This window comes from Ambystoma mexicanum, chromosome 9 (assembly GCF_040938575.1).
Source record: "Ambystoma mexicanum isolate Mex_15411 chromosome 9, UKY_AmexF1_1, whole genome shotgun sequence".
NCBI lineage: Eukaryota > Metazoa > Chordata > Amphibia > Caudata > Ambystomatidae > Ambystoma > Ambystoma mexicanum.
Window position 1 is genome coordinate 649250012 of NC_090931.1, and position 13421 is coordinate 649263432.

Consider the following 13421-nt stretch of genomic DNA (forward strand, 5'->3'; position numbering starts at 1 on the left):
GCTTTGCAAATGGACTCAAGAGGGACATTTGCAATGAATGCTATGGAAGCCCCAGTGCCTAGAGTAGAACGTGCTCTTGGCTTGATGGGTAGTTCTCTCTCTCTTTGCAAGAGTGTAACAGAGTGATGCATTGGACAATCCATCTAGATATAGTGGATTTTGAAACTGCATCTCCTTCTCTTCCTGCCGCCACAGAGACAAAGAACCGATTAGTCTTTCTCAATGGTCTAGTTCTTTCCATTTAAAACATGACCGCTCTGCGCACATCAAGTGTATGCAGGCTTTTTTCTCCCAAGTTTGATAGGTTTTGAAAGAACATTGGTAGTTCTATAGACTGGTTGACATGGAATTTAGAAATGAATTTCGGTGCAAACCTAGGATGCGTGCGTAGTACCACCTTATCTTTGAACTGTTACAAAGGGGTCTAGTATAGAGAGAGCTTGTAGTTCACTTACTCTCCTAATGGAGGTGATAGCCATTAAGAAAGCAGTTTTAAGAGTGAGGTTCTTAAGTGTTGCTTTGTGCATGGGTTCGAATGGGGAGCCCATAAGCCTGGTTAGTACCACATTTAGGTCCCATCCAGGAGCTGGGTTAGATATAGGAGGGTGGATACTTTTCACTCCCTCCATGAAGGCTTTGATAACTGGAACTTTCCACCATGACACTTTAATGTTGAGACGTAGTGTAAGCGGAAAGTGCAGCTAGGTGAACTTTAATACAATTAAAGACTAACCCCGAGTCTAATAAGCGAGTTGGGTAAAGAACAATGTGTGTGGGAGAGCAGTCAATGGGTTGATGCTTTTAGCCCTACACCAGATGACAAACCGTTTCCACTTGCTAGAGTAGCAGTAACGAGTGTTCGGTTTCCTTGCCTCTTTAAGGATGTCCATCCATCTGAGGGAGTTGCAAATGTCCGAATTCTATGACCTCAGGAGCCAGGCTGCCAAGTTCAGGGTCTGTGGGCATGGGTGCAGCGTTCTGGCACTGTCCTGTGACAGCATGTTGTACGGGCAGGGTAGTTTCACCGGTGGAGACAGCGACATCTCCATTAGGTGAGCGAACCACGGTTGCCGGGCTCACATTGGGGCCACTAGTACATGGTAACTGTTTCCTGGTGCATCTTGTTGAGAAGGGGAGTCGGGGGGGGGGGGGGGGGCGTAAACAAAATTTCCCTGACCATGTTATCCAGAGACTGTTCCCCTTGGAGCGGTTCTGGGGGTACCTTGAGGCGTAATTTTGGCATTGGGTGTTCTCCAGAGTTGCGAACAGATCTATTTCTGGGAAGCCCCGTTGTGCGAAAACGTCGAGACGATGTCTTCTCGTAATCGCCGGGCAGAGGGAGGTCTTTGCTGAGATTGTCTGCCAGCAGATTTGAGTTCCCCTGGTACATGTGATAACAGGAACGGTTTATAGTGATAATACCAAATAATTCGATATTTTTGTTTCGAGATTTTTGTCGTTCAGTATTATGTTTTCGGCCTTTTGACTGACCACCAACAGGAACATGTGTTTGAGAGCCCACTTCCAGATGTTCTTGGACAGCTTGGACAGTCCTGGAGAGTGAGTGCCCCTTGCTTGTTCAGGTAGTACATGGTTGTGGTGCTGTCCGTGAGGACCAGCACTGTCTTCCCACTGTCTGGAAAGCCTTCAGTGCCGTGAAGACCGCCAGTAGTTCCAGCAGATTTATGTGTGTGGACGCTACACTCGGAGTCCAAACTCTGTGTGCAGTCTGATGGGATAGGTGAGCACCCCATCCTGTGAGGGATGCGTCTGTGGTTAGAGTGGCTTCCACTGCGGGGGTGGCGAATGGTTTACGTATTACGAGGTTTTCCTTCGAGCACCACCGCAGCGAGAGAACCAGGGCCTGCAAGACCACCACTACATCGCTCCATTGTCCGCTGGCCTGACACCACTGGCTGTTGAGCCACTCTTGCATTGGACGCATGCCAGTCGTGCGTGAGGTACCAAATATATACATGACATCATTCCTAGCAATCGCATTGTGTACCGTCACCTCTCGACCGGTTACATATTGAGGGATCTGAAACAGCATATTTTGGACCCTCTCGTTGGAGGGGAAGACGAGGCCGTTCTTTGTTCGAATTAGAGCCCGTAGGAATTGCTTGACCTGGATGGGGTCTAGGCTGGACTTCTCGTTGATGGAGAAGCCCAGTTGGAACAAAAGGTCTACAGTCTTTTGGGTATTTTAGAAGCATGTCTCATAGGAATCCCCTGTTATGAGCCAATCGTCGAGTTAAGGGTACACTGGGATGGACAACCTGCGCAGGTGGGCCACTGCCAGTACTTTTGTGAATACCCTCGGCGCTGACGCTATGCCGAAGGGTAGCACTTTGAACTGGTAGTGTTTGCCCTCTACCATGAACCTTCCTGTGCGCTGGCAACATTGAAATATGAAAGTATGCATCTTTCATGTCCAGTGTTGCCATGTAATCTCCCTGTGAAAGCAGGGGAATTACCTCCTGTAAGGTCACCATATGAAATTTGAGGTTTGACAAATGTGTTCGCTGGGCGCAGATCTAGTGCAGGGCGCATGGTTAAATCCTTTTAGGGTACAAGGAAGTACACTGAATAAATACACTCCGGCACTACCTCTATTGCATCTTTTTCTAGTAGCAGTTCGGCTTCTTGAAGAAGGACGGCGAGGTGCTTTGGTGATAGGTGTCTTCCCCTGGGGGGGGCGGGTCTGAACATAGGGGACCGGCTGAATTCTATGCAGTAACCGCGGGCTATGGTTGACAATACCCAGCGGTCTGTTATACCCTCCCATGCTGGTAGAAAAGAGGTTAACCGGCCCCCGACCGGTGATGCATGGGAGGGGACCCGAACCTTCGGGTCATTTGGTGTTGGTAGACAGGGAGCCTCTAGGACTGGGGCCCGACCTCTTCCCTTGCCACGACGGTGTCCTCTTTGAGCGTATTGTCTGCTGGTTCCTTGAGTGGAGGACCAGTTGCCTGCCGAGGAGTACTGCTGTTGGCCATGAAAAAAAGCGTCCGTTTCCGTAACCTCGCTTATTAGGAGGCCTTGTGATCTGGTCTAGAGTCTTTAGGGTATCAAAATCCATCTTAGCTGTCTCCAGTGCGTCGTCCACTGCCTTACCAAACAGGTTTCAGTCCTCAATTGGTTTGTTGATGAGCGACGCCTGGGTTTTTAGGCTTAAAACCAGAGTTCCTGAGTCAGACATGATGCTTGAGAAGTACCCCTTGAAATAAAGACCGGCCAGCCGTCCCCGCAGCATCTAGCATGTTCTTAATGATGCTCTGGTTAACCAGAGTTCCTTCTGTTACAGTGGCTAACAAACGAGTTTGTAAGGGCTCATGGACTTCGAGGTCTTGGCGTAACTTTCCCCGTTGGGCATCAGCGTAGCTTTCCAGTAAGGTATTGTTATGGCCAATTCTGGTGGACAAAGCTGCAGAGGCTGTAATCCTCTTTCCCAGGGCGTAAAGCTTCTTTCCCTCCTTGTCTGGGGGTGCTTCGCTAGGAGATTGCAGAACACCTGCCCTTTTCCTTGTGGTGGTTACTACCACGGAATCAGGTATTGAGTGACCCTTAATGTATAATGGGTCCGAGAGGGGGGAGGGGGACTAAAAAGTTTCTCAATTCTTGGGTTGACCCCCTCTTACCAATGCAGGGGTTGATAAAGATGGAATAAGTCGTCTCTTGACTGCGGCGAGAAAGGGAATGGCCTGACTAGTAGGTGGTTTCTCAATGATGTTCTCCACAAAGTCTATTTCTGGAGTAATTTCCCCTGTATCAATTTCAAAATGTGCTGCTGCTTTACGTAGCAGCGCATTGAAAGTGGGTTGGTCATCTATAGGTGACGGGTTTCTGACTGGTGTGGTCTGAGGAGAGGACAGATCCTGAACGTCAGGGTCTGTTGACGCTCCTGGAGACTGCCAAGGTTGTGAGCCACCTCCGTCTGGGTCTTCTTCGAAGCCCCCTCCACCCATGTCTGGGTATTCCTCAAAACCTTCTTCAGGGTCTTGTAGATCCTCAATATTTAGGAACTCTTCATCCTCCTGAAAGTGAGAGTCTTCTACAGTGAGGTCATATGCTTTAACCTCCTCTTGAAGTGGGTCAAATAGTCTTGGGTATTTGGCCCTGGGGTCTTCATGAAGTATCTCTCTTGATCTCTTAGGTTTAGGTCCACTTCTGAACATGTAACACCCATCTAGTTTGTCCATACATGACTGAAATCTTTCTAAAGTTCACTGGGGTAACCCTGAACGGTCTGGAGGCATAAAGCGAAGCTCTTCCGCCTGTAGCCGTTGAGATCTCTCCCGTAGCGTGGAGGATATACTCCCTTCGCCCTCTGAGAAATCTTCTCATGGGCTAGGTCTTTCCTTCGACGGAAGGGAAGGCTCTTGCCTGCCATCCATCTGTTTCGGCGTCTCCCTAGCCTTGTGAGCGAGGCTCGGCGACTCCTTCACCGTCCGTCTCTGATCATCAGTGGAGACTATTCTAGCCAAGCTCTCGACGACTAAACGGTCCAACGAGGGCTCTTCTCGCACGGTCTTACGTGGTGCCGACACATTTCCGCTGACGGGCGCTCTTACGAGGCGCGTCGTCTGGCGTTTTGGTGGTAGCGCCCTTATTTGTGGACGGCCCAGTCACTAGTTGCGTATGCGGTTGCGGGGCCGGTTTGCAACCCTTACGGTCGGCGGAGGCTGCCGGTAGGTCCAGCGTCTCCGTTGGCGCTTTCCGCAACTTAGTCGAAGGAGTGCCGTGGGTTGTGTGTTTATCCTTATGTTTTCTATGTGCGTCGGCGTTGCCAGGGTGTACACCCCCATAAGTAGGGCGTAAGCCGAACTTGTCGGGCCGGGGACAGACGCGGAGGAGCGGGAACGCTCCTTAGAGAGGTCAACAACCTCCGATATGAAAGTAGTGTTATCATGGTCCCCCCTCGTCACATTCGGCGGCAGCGGGTGAGGAATCACATTTAGACATAGCGTAGGCTGCCCACCTCTTGACCCTGCGGTCCTTCAAAGTTTTTGGGCAAAGAGGTTTACAGGCCGCACAGCCGTCCTCGTTGCAGTCGAGGGGTAAGCAGCGGTTACACCGCTTATGCTTATCCTTCCACATGAATTTGCCGTTACAATGCGGGCAAAATCTAAAAGGAGTACTCTCCATAGCTGAGGATACAGTTGTAAGTGATAACGACCCCGAAGGAAAGGGGAGGTGGGGGTGAAAGAGAAAGGCATTCTAGAAGGGAAACAGAAGTGTCCCCATGACCCCCACTCTCCCTACTGTATAGGCCGGCAAGGCCGGGCCACGTGTTGGGCAGAGCCGAATGATTGCTTCCGTTGAAATCACTGCTGTCGAAGATCTTGATCGGTGGTGAAAACAGCTTAGCCGTCGAAGGAGGGTTAGGATTTATTGATAACTTACAAAAAACGACCACGGGTCGAATAAATGGTATTGGCAATTTGTCTCTAACGAGCTCCGCATTAATGCGGCCAGTATTCTGGGCGGAAAAAAGCAATCTGAGGGACCTCGACGCATGAGGGATTTTGGGTACACTGCACGTCACTATAGGAATAGTATTACAGACACGTCGATGTCCCCTTTTCGACTACGAAAAACAAAATGCAATACTCAATACTCGCAGTGACCACTGGATGTCGGACTATGCACAGCATGTGATTCTAAGCAGATTAACAAGCATCAGAACTGTAGTTCTCATGAGATTAGTTCTCACGAGGTTAGTCAGAGAAAGTTAAAAGGGGAGCTCACAGGGCAACCCAGCAACAATAGGCACTTATTGCCAAAACATTGTCAAAGAGGATAATGTTTAAAAAGGCACTATGGAGTCTTAAACATGACACCCATAAAAAGAGCAAGAGAGTTTGTGTGTGGAAAATGGCTCCCACACAGAGATATAAGGAAAAATAATCCATCAGTAAAAGCAAAACTCTGTGGTTGAAACAGGTCAGGAAGATTAATCATTGCTATGAAAATCTTACCTAACAAAAGGCAACCGCCAATAGTTTTTCGTAGTTGATGGGGCACCAAACCCTCACAGGGTGGGGCAAATCTATCCATAGTATAAGGAGAAGTCTACTATTGCATTTTGTTTGTGTACGTAACTAGTGTTATCGAACCATGTGCAAGGGCAATGGTAACAGTTATGATTGGATTCAGTCAGAGCTCTGGGCAAGATGTGAACGGCCCCAGGTCACTGTTTAAGAATCCAATCTTCAAAAGCGCACAGCCAGAGTGTTTTATGGGACCCTAAGCTTTTCGAAAGATGTGCATCAGTCCAGATCCTGCCAACCACCCCCATAGAGGGCCCGGAGTCTGGCTTGTCTGGAGAAACTTCTTTTAACCATGCCTGTGTCATCCAAGTTAGGGAGCATTTTCAGTTTCTTTGGCAGTTTCTTTTAACCTCTGAGACCCTCGCTCTTTTGCTAGAATATTTTTGATTGAACTGTTTAATGAAGTCTGGTAAACTCCATAGGAATCTGCTTTTTGCATAGCGACACCTAGCACCTTCTGTGCAGTGTCACTGAGATGTCCTTTGGACTTCTTTGCTTTGGACTTCTCTTAATGTTTAAACACATTTTCTTGTGTGAACTACAGTTCCCAAAAACAGTGAGCGAGCTTTTATCTTACCTTTTCTTTTGTGGGTGCAGCACACACCACACTATGTGGAGTCCTGGGGGGGTTACATAGTAACTTTCTATCGCACTTCCTATATAACTTTTTGTTACACTAACTTGAAGTGGCAGTGGTTACGTTTTACTACCTTTTGTGCAGGGTACTAGCAGGCTGATGCCTCAGCTGTAGAACAGCACCCATGGGACCATTTTTCGAAAATGGACACTCCTTTTTTCACCATTTCCTGCTAGTTAGTTTGTTCTGGGATTTTTTTTTTTATTTAAACTAGATCTGGGTCCTTTATGCGTTTTGCCTTTGGCTGGCTTCAGCCCTGAAACCTGCCCAGGCTCTGGTGTGTCTGGAAAGGCAGGACGTGAGTGAGGGACCAGAAACGTTGCTGTCCTTTGTCTCTAGTTGTGCCTGACTGAAACCAGTTCTGATTGGCTGGCTGGCCTTGAGGACAGCCCCCCGCCCCCTAACAGTGATGGACAGCCCTAGGCTGTGAATGATGGGATTTTGCATAAAAGGTGAGGCTTTTGGGACTACAGGCAGAGTCAACCACTGGAACATCATATCCGAAGGGGACGAGAAGGGACGCCAGCAGCACCTTTCAGGACCACAGGTGAAGCCTTGCAGCTGTGCGGACCCCATTATCATTTCAACAGGGAAGATCCATGCAGGACGACTTCCCTCCCTTTGGGCTGGTGGGACAAACTAGCCTCAAGACATGCTTCCTTTTGGCTCATCCCCTGACTTGGTGCAAATTTCCTAGGCTGCAGAAACCCAATGCCCAGGGGCCCCTGACCATTATCGAGTGCATCGTCTTCAAGAGAACGAATCCTGACAAAACATTGTGGGCACCTTCAATGACCTCCAAACGCAGGAAATCTTCGTCCAGACTCCAGGACCGAGGGGCAGAGGAACCTCCAAACTGAGCTATGTGTTTCTTTTGCGCTGAGAAAAGGTCACCAAAACCACAAAGACGCTGAATCGTGTAGAATCCATTGCTGCCGAGTCATTCTACAGAGTGCTGCCGCAGAAGTCCAGCAGACGTCCTCGTTCGTCACCAAGACCAAATACCATGAACAAGGGTCTACATCACTGCAGAAGGAAGGCATCCAGCTGGAACCTCTTCTTTAAATCTGAGGTACCCTGGGGCTTGGGGGTATACATACATTTCACAATTTTTTTTCCAGTGCTCCCCGACTTGGGAAGTTCTGATTTAACCCCTTTGGAGTTTACCTCAACTCACTTGTGCAGGCCTTCCAGCTTGTGCGCCATAAAGTGGGCTCTCCCCGAGCACCTGCGATTTAACAAAAAAATCCTGACTGATAGCATTTTTCTAAGAAAAGCTGCATCAGAACTGGAACTGTCCCACTGACTTTGTCCTGGTTTCCTAAAGGCTCCTCTTCTGAATCATATTGGCTTTGTAAGGAACAAGCACTGCCAGGTTTTTTTTTTTTCATTTATTTTCATATATTCAGAAATAAAAACATACAACATAAACCGTCCATCAAAACAACAGCATTAAAACTTCTTAGCATTCTTATCAAAACAATGAATATTAAAAACTGAGAAAAAAATATTCTTAAAACCCACATGTTTTAATCGTTGACACCATTATTGCTGGGATAAAAGATTGCCTGCATCCCTCTGGGAGAAACTAACTATTAAACCAGTTGAAAGTGTGTTCTACTTTAACTTACCATTTCCCCTCAACTCAATTTTGTAATGGCGAACAAAAATAAGTGCCAATACTGACCTTGATTGACGTCCCTGTGCTGGAACATATTTAGCATAGAAAAGAATTACTCAACTGTATTATTGGTTCTTGTTTAAATGAATTCTACCTTCCATTAAATATTACCATTAGTTGCTGTTTTTTTTAAAGAATGCTTAATTTACCTTTTGTATATGTAAATAAATAATGTAATATAACTGAGTGTGTTAAGTGTTTACTAGTTTCATTGTGCTACTCTACACCTCACACGACCCCTCGGAAGATATGCCTGGTTGCTCAGCCACTACCAACTTTTGTAGTACAGGCCTATATTAAGAGTTTGGTCTGCCTAATACCAAGAGATAAGTCTTCCGAAGGTCTACACCAATTGGACTTTACAAAATCTTAACCAACAATCCAGTGCTGGCTCTAAAGTGAGAAGAGGATGGTGAGACAGACGGAGAGGGCTAGGCAGAAGCAGGAACAGGAAGCACAAAAGAGTGCTGGGGAGATTTTTCAAGTGTCATTTAGTGGGTGCTTAGAAAAGTACCTGTAGTATAGGTAAGTGACCACCCAGTTAGAGCAGACCCTCACCTTGGTAACATAGCAAAGCAGCCAGGCTTCACTCTTTGGGGGGGGGGGGGGGGAGCAAAGTAGTCGCAAGATGGAGTTTGTCAAACAACAAGCCCACCACGCAATCCACAGAATTTACTTGCTGAAAAGTATAGTTTTGCTTAGAATTTAAGCAATTAGGGGTATTTGTATTTTATTGAATTTATATAGCGTTTTAATCCAAAACGCTTTACAAGAGGAAACAACAATATACAGCCAGCATTACATAATTTAATTAAACCAGAAAGCAGTACAAAAACAATTTACATTATGGAAGAAGAAGAGAGAAGAGATAGTGGGTACGAGGAAAGGTGAGAGCAGAAGTAAGAGGCGGCAGAGGGAGTAGGGAGAAGGAAGGAAGAGAATTAGAAATGTACAGGACATAAGGAAGGAGAGAGTGGAGAGAAAGGAGAGGGGGAAGGGAAGTCAGAAAAGGAGGTGTGGGTGAGAGTACTAATAGAAGAGAGGAAGCAAAGGGTTTTAAGGAGGTGAAAGATAGGATTTTAGGAAGGTACGAAAGTAAGTGAAGGAAGAAGTAGAGCGGATGGATAGAGGAAGGTGGTTCCAGTGGTAAGGGGCAAGGAGTTGAAAGAGCGGAAGCGAGAAGGGGCGGCACAGGGTGGAGGTGGAGAGTAGGTAGAGATTGTAAGAGCGGAGAGAACGAGAAGGAGTGTAGAAAGTGAGGAGGGAGGAAAGATAAGGGGGGGCAAGACCATGGAGGAATTTGAATACGCGAGAGGAAATTGAATTTGAGCTGGGAATGAAATGGGAGCCAACCTAGAGAGGTGATAGAAGAGGAGATTGAGTCATGGGGAAAGAGAAGGCAGATGGAGCGGATGGCATAGTGGTCGATAGATTTAAGTGGGGAGAGGCGAGAGGAGGGGAGTCCAAAGAAAAGAGTAGAGCAGTAGAAGAGTCTAGAGAAGATGAGGGAGGAGATTAAAAGTTTGGTAGCATGAAAGGTTAGGAAGGATCGAATTTTATGGATGTTGTAAAGGTGAAAGCGGCAAGATCTAGCAGTAAGAAATATGGTAAGAAAAGGAGAGGTGGGGGGTCAAGATAAAGACCACGGTTATGTGCGTGGGGAGAGAAGGAGAGATTTGAGGGGTGAAGAGAATGAAAGAGGGAGAAGAGGGAGAAGAGGGAGTGTGCATGCAGAGAAGAAAAGGACTTCAGTTTTATCGGTATTGAGAGTAAGGATGTGAGAGGACATCCAAGATTTAATAGCAGAGAGGCAAGAAGAAATCTTCTGGGGGATGTCAGAGAAGGAGAGAAAGAGCTGGGTATCATCTGCGCAGAAATGATGTGAGACACCGAAGGAGGAAACGATGGGGGCTAAGAAGGACGTGTAGAGAAAAAAAAGGAGTGTATACATTTAAAGGTATTAACAGTACAGAGGTGTTTACAGAGAACCAATGCACTTCTAAAGTCAGTAGTACAAATTATCACACCATTCAGTACAATAACATCTACTTTAAAGTGTGAAGCACATCTACACAGAAATGCTTATAAAGGGGTAGGTAGGTAATAACTAAATGGATACTTTGAAAACAGCAGAGGTGCTATTACAGACCCAACACACGTTTGCAACCAGTAGGAAAAGGATTATAGATTAGTTTTGTTTTAAAATAATTTACAGTTGCTTTCTAGAGTTATAAGAAGTGATTTATGATAATACCAGGCTTATTAAAAATCAATGGAATGCATTAAAAATCCCATGATCGCTTTAAAAACTCCATGACCCCAAAAGGAACAAACATACAATTTACAGTTTAGTATATGGCATTTTAGGAGTTCCGTAAGATGTGTCCATAGGGTTTAACAGGAGAACCCCATGTTAGGGAGATTTATCATTTTTTGCGCTTCATCCCCTCTCCTAGACAGACCCCAGCACTTTTTGCAGGACTTCTCTCTTTCAATCCTGAATGAGTGGAGCTTTTTTCCACTTCTTCATTCTTGTGGGCTCTGTCTTTTGGAACTCTATTCTTTGTATTCTACCTGTACTATGTAGACTGTTCTGCTCCATAGCTCTTAAAGGAATCGTGTTTTTACTACTGCAGCACAAAGCTCCTCATGGGCAGTGTTGTTGGGGACCCATAGGGCCCTCCTTCAAATAATGTGTCTACATCCTCAAGTAAACCGTTACTAAGAAGAGAGAGACACTTACTATATCTGGCAAGACTCTATAGTATGAGAGATTGGCACACACCACCTTCAGTGGAGTGCCCAAGGCTGCTGCTGCTGCTGCTCCTCCTCCTCCTCCTCCTCCTCCTCCTCCTCCTCCTCCGACAATCTCCTAGTTATGGCAGTTGGCAGTGCATGTGTTCAATCAACTATTGTGTAATTTTTATACCGCAGGCTCTGTCCATAGCCTCTGTAGTGCACAATAGGGGCACCCAAGTACCAACTTGGAGCCTCCCTTCTTTTTTCGCCATTACTAGCATGGTTGTTCTTGGCTAGCCCTTCTACCGTTATGCAGGGGGCATTAGGGGTGGGGAGGGATGAGTGTCTGCCAGATCTCTGGTCCTTTGTCTGCCAGAGTGCCCAAATAGGACCAGCTCCCACAGGGGGTCTGCATGTCTTGATTGGACAGCCAAACGCCCCTTTCTGTAAAATGCTGAGAGATTTCAGAGGAGTGTGCTGGAACTGTACAAAGGTGAGGCTTCTGGAGTGAAAAGCAAGTCGACTACTTAAAGCTGAAGTAACCAAAGACTACCAGAGACGCCTGCAGTCCCTTTGCAACACTGAAGTGACCACTGCTGTCCTGACCCCGTTTTCTGTGCGATAGGAGCTCCGAAAAAGGACTTCCCCTTTTGCTGGTGGAAACAACCAGCCCGAAGACGACCTTTGAATTGACCCATCTCTTGAGGTCCTAAGAGTTTCCAGAGCTGCGGAACCTCAATACCAGGAGATCCGCTTCCCATTCCGAATGCATCGTTGTGGAACGGCAGAATCCATCCAAATCTTTGCTAAGCCTGCAAGGACTCTCCAGAGATCTGATCCAACTCGCCCAGACCCCCCTCACCAGAGTGCAAGAAGCAAAGAAGATTGACCGGACAATGCATGCCTTTGTTGGTGCTGCAGAAAAGGCATCAAAACCGCAGAGTGATGCCACAGGTCCTCCCTCAAGACTGCTGCTGAAAGACACCGTCCATTGTCCTGCCTTTCGTCACCCGACCAAGGAATCCAGAGCTGCCACATCGCGGAGGAGCCAACACAAACTCTTTCTTCAAACGAAAGGTACGAAAGGTACTGTGGGGAAAAGAGGTATTGCTCACCAGATTCCAATAAGTCGCTCCAGAGCGTTGCAGTGCACGGTTAGGTGTCCAATGCAACCCCCATTTAACGCAAGCTGCTGCTCGCGATCCCTTCAAGTCCATTTTAAAGGTCCCCTTTGTTAGTTGCCAACTTGCTGCTTCAATAACTTTAGACACTGGAAGAAATCAGCAGAAACTCTTCATTATTTGCTTTTTTGCCAAGACTTCAAGCCCTCTCCGAACTGCCTTTAGCTGGGGTTGTGTTTTTGGACGTAAAAGACTTGCCAGGTGAAGAAACAGTCTCTAGAACCTTGAACTCATGTTGCATTAAACACTTATTTTCCTCCCTTAAGTGACTATTCTATATGTATTTGCAGAGTAACTGCATTACCATATGATCCGTTGAAAACCGCATGAGTGCGCAATTACCGATAACACGACAACCTTGTCTTTTCCCGTTCCAACGTTGCTACAATTGTAATCGCAAACAAGCACAAAAGGTGAAAGCGCCCTTTGAAGGGTATCATCTAGTATTCCTAAGTGTTCTACCTTCACGTCTGAAGTATTTAAAGATATTCTGGTGTAACTAGAATACATATATTTTAAATAAATAAATGTACAAGTGCTTCTTTGCTGTGCCTTTATAAGATTCAGAGTACTTACCTACAGCTCACATCTTCCTCTAAAGATAAGACTCACTGCTCTGCCACACTACCAAGGTCCTGAGCTAGTACAGACTGATACTAAAGTTGGGGGATCTACAAACAACTGGGATAGCAGCTTACTAAAGTCTTACTGCCAGTAGGACTTTAGGAAAACTCCCCTAACATGCTAAGGAGGGAAAGAAGTGCAGGTCAGAGTGGACAGCGTGCAAGTGCTGGGGCGGAGGGTTAGGATGGTCCCTGTGCTAGGCGAGTGCTAAGGGGAGCCAGGTGAACAAGTGCCAGGGGAAAGCAGAGAGCGCTGGGGAATGAAGGTCCACATGCTAAGTGCGAGGACAGGGCTGGATTGGCTCAAGAGGGGTGCAGGCCAATCATGCTAGTGCAGTGGGAGGGAGCCAGGGAGAGCAAGTGCAGATTTGGGAGGTGGGGATGGGTCCCAGGGAGACCGAAGTGTTGGGGGAGACTGGGCGAGGGGGGCCTGAAACCTGTATGAATCAGAAGAAACCAGGCAGTCATTCAAATGCCGCAAAGGGGAACATTAACAGGGGAGAGGGC

The 13421-nt window shown here is 47.0% G+C and overlaps 1 protein-coding gene across 1 annotated transcript in view; it reads right to left on the minus strand.

Annotated features, from left to right (window-relative positions):
- RPA1 (replication protein A1) overlaps nucleotides 1-13421 on the minus strand; it is a 295679-nt gene that overhangs the window by 229504 nt on the left and 52754 nt on the right. The window lies entirely within an intron of this gene.